We start from the raw sequence: 7,086 nt of genomic DNA on the forward strand, positions 1-7,086 counted from the left end.
ACATTTTCAATTTGTGCATAAATAAACTCCTAAAAGCTAATTCGGATTTTATTTTGCTGATTTTCTCAAAATTCGGTTAAATTTGCAAAATGTTTGGATGGAAACGTGGCTTTAGAGAGCAATAAAATCAGATTTCTGACACTTACTAATCATCATTATTTTGCCTCACTCACGCTCAATGGTTATTTTCAAATCTTTAAATATGCATCGCATTGTGGGGTCCGTGCCACGACTTCTCATTTTGGGGCATTCAGTGTGTGTCTCAGTGGACACATTTTTGACACTCAAATAAAATGGCGGACAGTAAAAACAGTGAACAGGGACAGACAGGGTCACATCCAGCTATTAGTTGGATCTGTGATGAAGCGTCTTTAAAACAAATCTATACTCCCAAATTTTTATATTAACAGTTTAAGTCGAACGTCGTTGATTTATACATACCACACACATTGCGCTGATTCAAAGGTAAAGGGTTTATGGTGCTGTACCTTTGGGGATTTATTGTTGATATATATATTTAGGTAGTTAGTTGACAGTTTCACAAATGCTTCCAGTAAGAATGTCAAATGCTATTTGCTGCAGAAGAGCAGAAGAGCTCCAGTGTAAACACATTATTTCACAATCAAAAACCTGCTTAAAATATTTATAAAGACGGTCGGTGTTGTATTGGGACACAGGTGGGAAACAGTTCTCATGCTGACTATAATGTTCGATATTTCAAATCACAATATTTCAGTTGTCAGACAAACATTTGATATTGATACGGCTGCACAGTGACTCATGTCTGAGTAATGCAATCTTACTAAACACCTGTGTTGGAGGAATTCAATGTGAGTCTCGTAACTGATCCAATCTGATAATCCACCACAGAAGTGTCGGCAAACCCACCGCTGCTAATAACAACAGAATAATGCAGATCTGCAGCAGGATATAATGTTTCCCTTCAGTGTGAATAAGACGCCCTAACTCACTATGTGGTTCATTAGTAGAAAGGTTTATGAAAAGGCTTCATTAAAATTGCATCCAGCATTTCAGTGCTTGTAATGAAAGTCAGTGCGAGTGTCAAAACCTCTCCTGTTAACCAAACTCAGCCTGCGCTGCTCTGCTGGAGACTCATACATCATGTGGTCTGAATCCTGGTCCAGCCGCAGTGGTTCCTCAGCTCCAAACTGGCTTCACTCAAAGAGAAGAAATTAGAATTAAATGGCTCAAAATCACAAGATGGCAGAGCAGTGAAACCTTAAATACTTTAACGTCATCTCAGAAAATATATATCAACAGTTTTCTACACTGTGTAAATGAGTAAAGGCGGATTTACAAGATATACTAGCCCTAATCCTAACACACCTAACCCTAATCACCCTAACCCTAATCACCCTAACAATAAACCCACTAACCCTAATCACCCTAACCCTAATCACCCTAACCCATACTAGCCCTAATCCTAACAACCCTAACCCTATTCACCCTAACCCTAAACCCCCTAACCCTAATCCCCCTAACCCAAACCCCCCTAACCCTAATCCCCCTAACCCTAATCCTAACCCATACTAGCCCTAATCCTAACAACCCTAACCCTATTCACCCTAACCCTAATCCCCCTAACCCTAACCCTAATCCCCTTCATCCCCACGTCATCTCAGAAAATATATATCAACAGTGTAAATGAGTAAAGGCGGATTTACAAGACATACTAACCCTAATCCTAACCCCCCTAACCATAACCCCCCTAACCCTAATCACCCTAATCCCCCTAACCATAACCCCCCTAATCCTAACAACCCTAACCCTATTCACCCTAACCCTAATCCCCCAAACACCCTAACCCTAATCCCCCTAACCCTAACCCCCCTAACCCTAATCACCCTAACCCTCACCCATAGTTTGGCTCGTCCGAATCAGAGTGAAATTGATACTTTTGGTTTGGTTTCACAGTGCACAAATTAAAGCGGACCAAAACAAAACATTGATTTGCTGAGGGGGGAATGTAGTCGCAGAAGTTTGTCTTATTTGTCATACATTTGTGGAAAATGTAAACACAGAAATCCACAAGCGCAGAGAAAACAATAACCGAGCAACATAGAGCAGTGCGCGCCGCAGATATGTTTGGTGATACGGGCAGTGATCCTGCTTTGGTGTTTCTACCAAACACATTTGGAAAGTGTTCAGAACAAAAGCAAACATCGGACCCCTGCAGAAGTCCAAGTCAGTCCTCTCCCACTCATGTTAACCTGTTGTTTGCCTGTGTCCATCTCAACCAATCCAACCAATACCACCGAATCAGAAATTCTTTATTCGTCCCACAGTGGGTCCACTGCTGTTCACTTCCTGCTATTGGGTTGGATTATATTGTCATTGCAGGTTGTCTCAGACTGTTTCCAACTTGTTGTCTTGGCTCGCACCAGAGAACGATTACTACATTCACAACTGCTCAAATGACCAGAGTGTTATTAAAACTGACTTTGCTTTTAACATCAAATGCACCATCACTCACAACACAGAGATGGTTGTCCTGATCTCTCTGTTTGTGTCCATTGGATCCTCTATGATAAGGGTCGGTGGAATCTCCCGCTCTCCTAAAATGTTCTACCTTTTAAAATGAAAAATCACTACACGTCCAGTGTTTTTGATGGTCTGCTTGTGCTGTGTTCATTAGTTCAGGGGTCTGAGTGGAAGCAGTCACTCCAGGTCCATCATCACCAATCCTCGCTCCTTCTCTTTCCTGTTCTAATTGCCCAAATAGTCGTACTGCTGCCACCCATTAGTATAATATCCATTAGTCTGCCTCTCCTTCCCCCAGACCACCACTCTCTGTCTTTACTACACCTCTGAGACACACACACACTTATGGGCAAAGCATAACACACAGACATGTACAAGCACAACAAGAGCACATTTTTCTGTTCATATTCAAGGTGTTTTCTTTTTTAATTCATCACCAAGCAGCTCTTATTTCAATTCCTTCAGCAGAGCTTTGATCAGTTCATCTTAGCCTCGACTTCACACTTTCCCCCGCACACAAACGAGCATGCGAGCATCCTGCCGCGCTACTCCCCAGAAGCACCGCGCTAATGTCGTGTTCTTCTGCGAGCCTCTGGGTAAGAGCTGATCTCTCTGCCAACATGCTTTTATCAGAGTGGAGAAATGGAAAATGGGGAAATTATTTATCTCACTATCCCTTCAGGAGTATATTGAAACCTTTCCTTTTACTTACCAAGGGGATTGTTCTCTGATGTCATCCAGAATAAGGCCATCACGCAAAGTAGGAAAATTCTTTCTCACAAAAAGTCGAGATAGATGCAGACCCTCCAGAGATAACTGAAATAAGTCTGAACTTTCTCCAGAGTGATGTGTCTGCTCATTGGTTTAAATCTATTAGAGATTCATTACTGCAAACACGCACGGGCATCAGTATGTTGCAGAAACTCAAACCCCGTCTACGTCTCACCCACTCTGTTTGAACTCGCTATCCACCTTTGTTAAGCTAGCAGGTGTCTATTAAAATGATCTAATGCCGCACCAAATTAAACCTGCTGGATTGAGTTTCGTCTGAGGGGTGTCGTGACGCCTGATTATTTGCCTGAGAAGGATTTAAGTAATTAAGTAATGTCAAAAATGGGTTAGGGTTAGACCCTATTCCTGACTTTTGACAATCACGTTTAGTAAAGTATAAACTAAAGGCAGGGGTGAAAGAAGAAGAGGAGAGTAAGAGGAGTGTGAAATGGGGGAGAAAAAGAAGTTCAGAGCATTATTATTTCATAGTCTGAGGAGGCAGATCCTCATCAAGCTTCCCTCAATGTCAAGAAGTCAATCAGCATCAGCCTGTGTGTGTATGTGTGCTGGGGGGTCATTGGTACATTTTAAAATTTCATGCACTGCTGTGTATCTCACACTCATTGCTTTGGGGCAATAGGACAGGTAGAAGTGGAAAAAAAAGATTAAATGTTAAAGCTGCACTCCTTTGACTGATCCGGCGTGTTCAGCGAACTGATCCAAGGCATTAGGAAAACTCTTGTGAATGATAAGAAATAATTCTAGAAGACCCAACGATGTCAAACTTTAACAATAAAGACCAGAATGTGAAACGTCTCAGTGAAGGACAAAGACATGAGCTGGAATCATAAAGAATGTACAGCAAACAGCAAACACGACGTAAAGCAGAGGGAAGAGAAGACACACACTGAAAGACGTGGTCGGACCAGGTGATCTGAATTCTCTCTGATGACCTCTGACCCCGCCTCCGGCTGAGGGTCGACATGTGGAGGTGAAACTCGCTTGACGAGATGTTATCTTCATGGTATGTTAAACTCTCCCACTGCTTCCTCCTCCTGCACGTCTCAGAACATCTGATGAAGCTTCTGTTTGAATCACGAGTTGAAGACTCGCACACTCACAGCAGAGTGGACCTCAGGTTACAGCCGGCAGTGTTATGGTGGGAGTTACACGAGGTCAATGAACTCCACGCACGTCGAAAGACAGTAGAGGAGTACGCTGTCCTGTCCTAACAGTGAGCGAGACGAGAGGACGTCACCTGTGTGGACCTGTGAAAGGTGGAAGAGTTGCTTTATTAAGGAAAAGAAGATGCAATAAAGGCTGATGGGAAGTGATTTTATTACACAAGCTGTCTATATACATATATATATACATATGTATATATATATATATATATATATATATACATATGGCTATATATATACATATATATAGACATATGTATATATATATATATATAGAGATACATAGGTATATCGATAGAGATAGACATATGATATAGATATTATATACATATATATATATAGATATATAGAGATAATAGATATATAATATAGAATAGTATAGATAGATATATAATACATAGATACAGATGTATACCTATGGAGATAGATATATATATATATACATAGGTATACAGAGATAGATACATATAGATATAGATATATAGAGATATATATATAGAGAGAGATATACAGAGTGGAGACAGTAGAGATAGATAGAGAGATAGAGACATAGAGAGAGATAGATATGGATACACAGAGATAGAAGATAGAGATATTATATATATATAGAGACATATAGATATAGAGATATACATATAGAGACATATATATAGATATAATATATATATATATATATACACAATATATATATATATATATATATAGAATAATATATATATATATATATATATATATATATATATATATATGACATTAAATGACCACTTTCTTCTCGTAATATTACTTATTGTGTGTCTTTATTTCGACCTTTATATCAACTATTCTCCACACTTGGTCGTTCCCCGGAGACATGTTTGACTCAGCTCTGCAGAAAGAGTGGGACAAGTTTTAACAGGAGCTTTACTGCTGCGGCTGTGGAATGAGCTCCAGCAGCCTCAGGTGAACGTTCAGCGAGGCCTAATGTACCCGAAGAGCAAATGGAAAAGTGCAGATAAACAGGTGAGTCATCCGTGTACCTGCAGAGAACAGCCTGCAGCACTGCTGCTGCCAACTTCACTGCCTTTCAACATCTGCAAATATGCAAATCACTTATTTATTCTTTTCTTTAATGCTTTAAATGTAATATCCACCGTCAGTACATCTTTTCACAGCAGTGCGTCTAATAGATTTCAAGACATTTAGCTTAAAAGCACAAATGTTATCCTCGCTGTGGCGCTCGAGGGAAAGTCAAGGAAATGTCATTATTATTCATCGTCTGGGAAACCATGAAGGTCTGAACTACGTTCTGCCAAACATCTAGTGAACGCCATGTTTGGATGGAGTCAAAAGGAAACACGCTGAATGTGTTCTGCTCATGTGATACTCCATGTTCAGGGACATACAGTGTTCAGTGTCTTCAGGAACAGGGATCGTGGGTAGAATTGTAACATGTGACCTCTTTGTGCTGATGGACCGATCGCTGGGTTTAGCAGAGTGTCAAACAGTGTGTGGAAGTAAAGACCACAGCAGAGAGAAATACACACCAGCTGTAGATTCACAGGAATATGCATCAAATGCACATTTTGATGGTGATTCATGCAGAGTAAAGCTTTAATATCAGGTGTGTTTGTCTCAACCACATTGAAGCAACATCTGTGAGCTCCCCGCTCGAAGCATCTTGGCACAAAACATAACGATTACTTCCCTGCCAGCAAACTACAGCGGTGGACTCCACCCTCACCGCCTTTATACTCTATACTTTACTTATTCTTCTTGCTTCATTGTTCGCCCGTCAACCAGCCAGGTCCTCTTGTGTCACGCAGCTCCGAGCGTTACCTTTCACCTGCCACGTCACGCAATCAGGCATCTGCAGAGCCATAACGGATCGGAGGAGTCGATGCTGGGGAATGATTAACTCCATGTTTCTGTCAATATCCTCTTTTTAATGTTTGACACAAACTATTATCTCTAACTTATCTTCGTCATGCAAACAAATCACGTGAGCACAGGAGAATAAAATCTTTGGAAGACGAGAGCAAATGTATGACTCATATCTGACCCGTCACTCAATAACAGTTTGACCCAGCTTAGTACCCTGCAGAACCCCGCTTCCCTCTTCTGCAGGACTTATAGGCGTAGAGAACGTAGAGGACGTAGAGGACGTAGAGAACGTAGAGGACGTAGAGAACATAGAGAACGTAGAGGACGTAGAGAACGTAGAGGACAAAGAGAACGTAGGGGACGTAGAGACCGTAGAGAATGTAGAGGACCGTAGAGACCGTAGAGACCGTAGAGGACGTAGAGAAGTGGACTCAGTGTTGGAGGTTCATTCAAGTTGCTCAGTGGCCAAAACATGAAATTACAGAATCTTCCAGCGTCCATTGGTCCAAGAGGAACACAAGCTTTCCTTAACCCCGCCTCCCAACTGTTCGGGAAGGAAAACAACTCTGGATTCTAGTATCAGTGCATTTTACAACTTTAGGACCGAATGATTTCAAAAAGAGATTTTCAAGTGTTCGTACTGGGAAGCTGATTCACAGACTGGCATCACAAGACGTTTTCTGAACATTGTGAGGACTGAGCCGAGCTTTGATAAACTCCCAACCAAAGAGGTTCCTTCCATTAATTGGGACAAATGAACCATGAGGTG

This window comes from Cottoperca gobio, unplaced genomic scaffold, assembly GCF_900634415.1.
Source record: "Cottoperca gobio unplaced genomic scaffold, fCotGob3.1 fCotGob3_299arrow_ctg1, whole genome shotgun sequence".
Taxonomy (NCBI): Eukaryota; Metazoa; Chordata; class Actinopteri; order Perciformes; family Bovichtidae; genus Cottoperca; species Cottoperca gobio.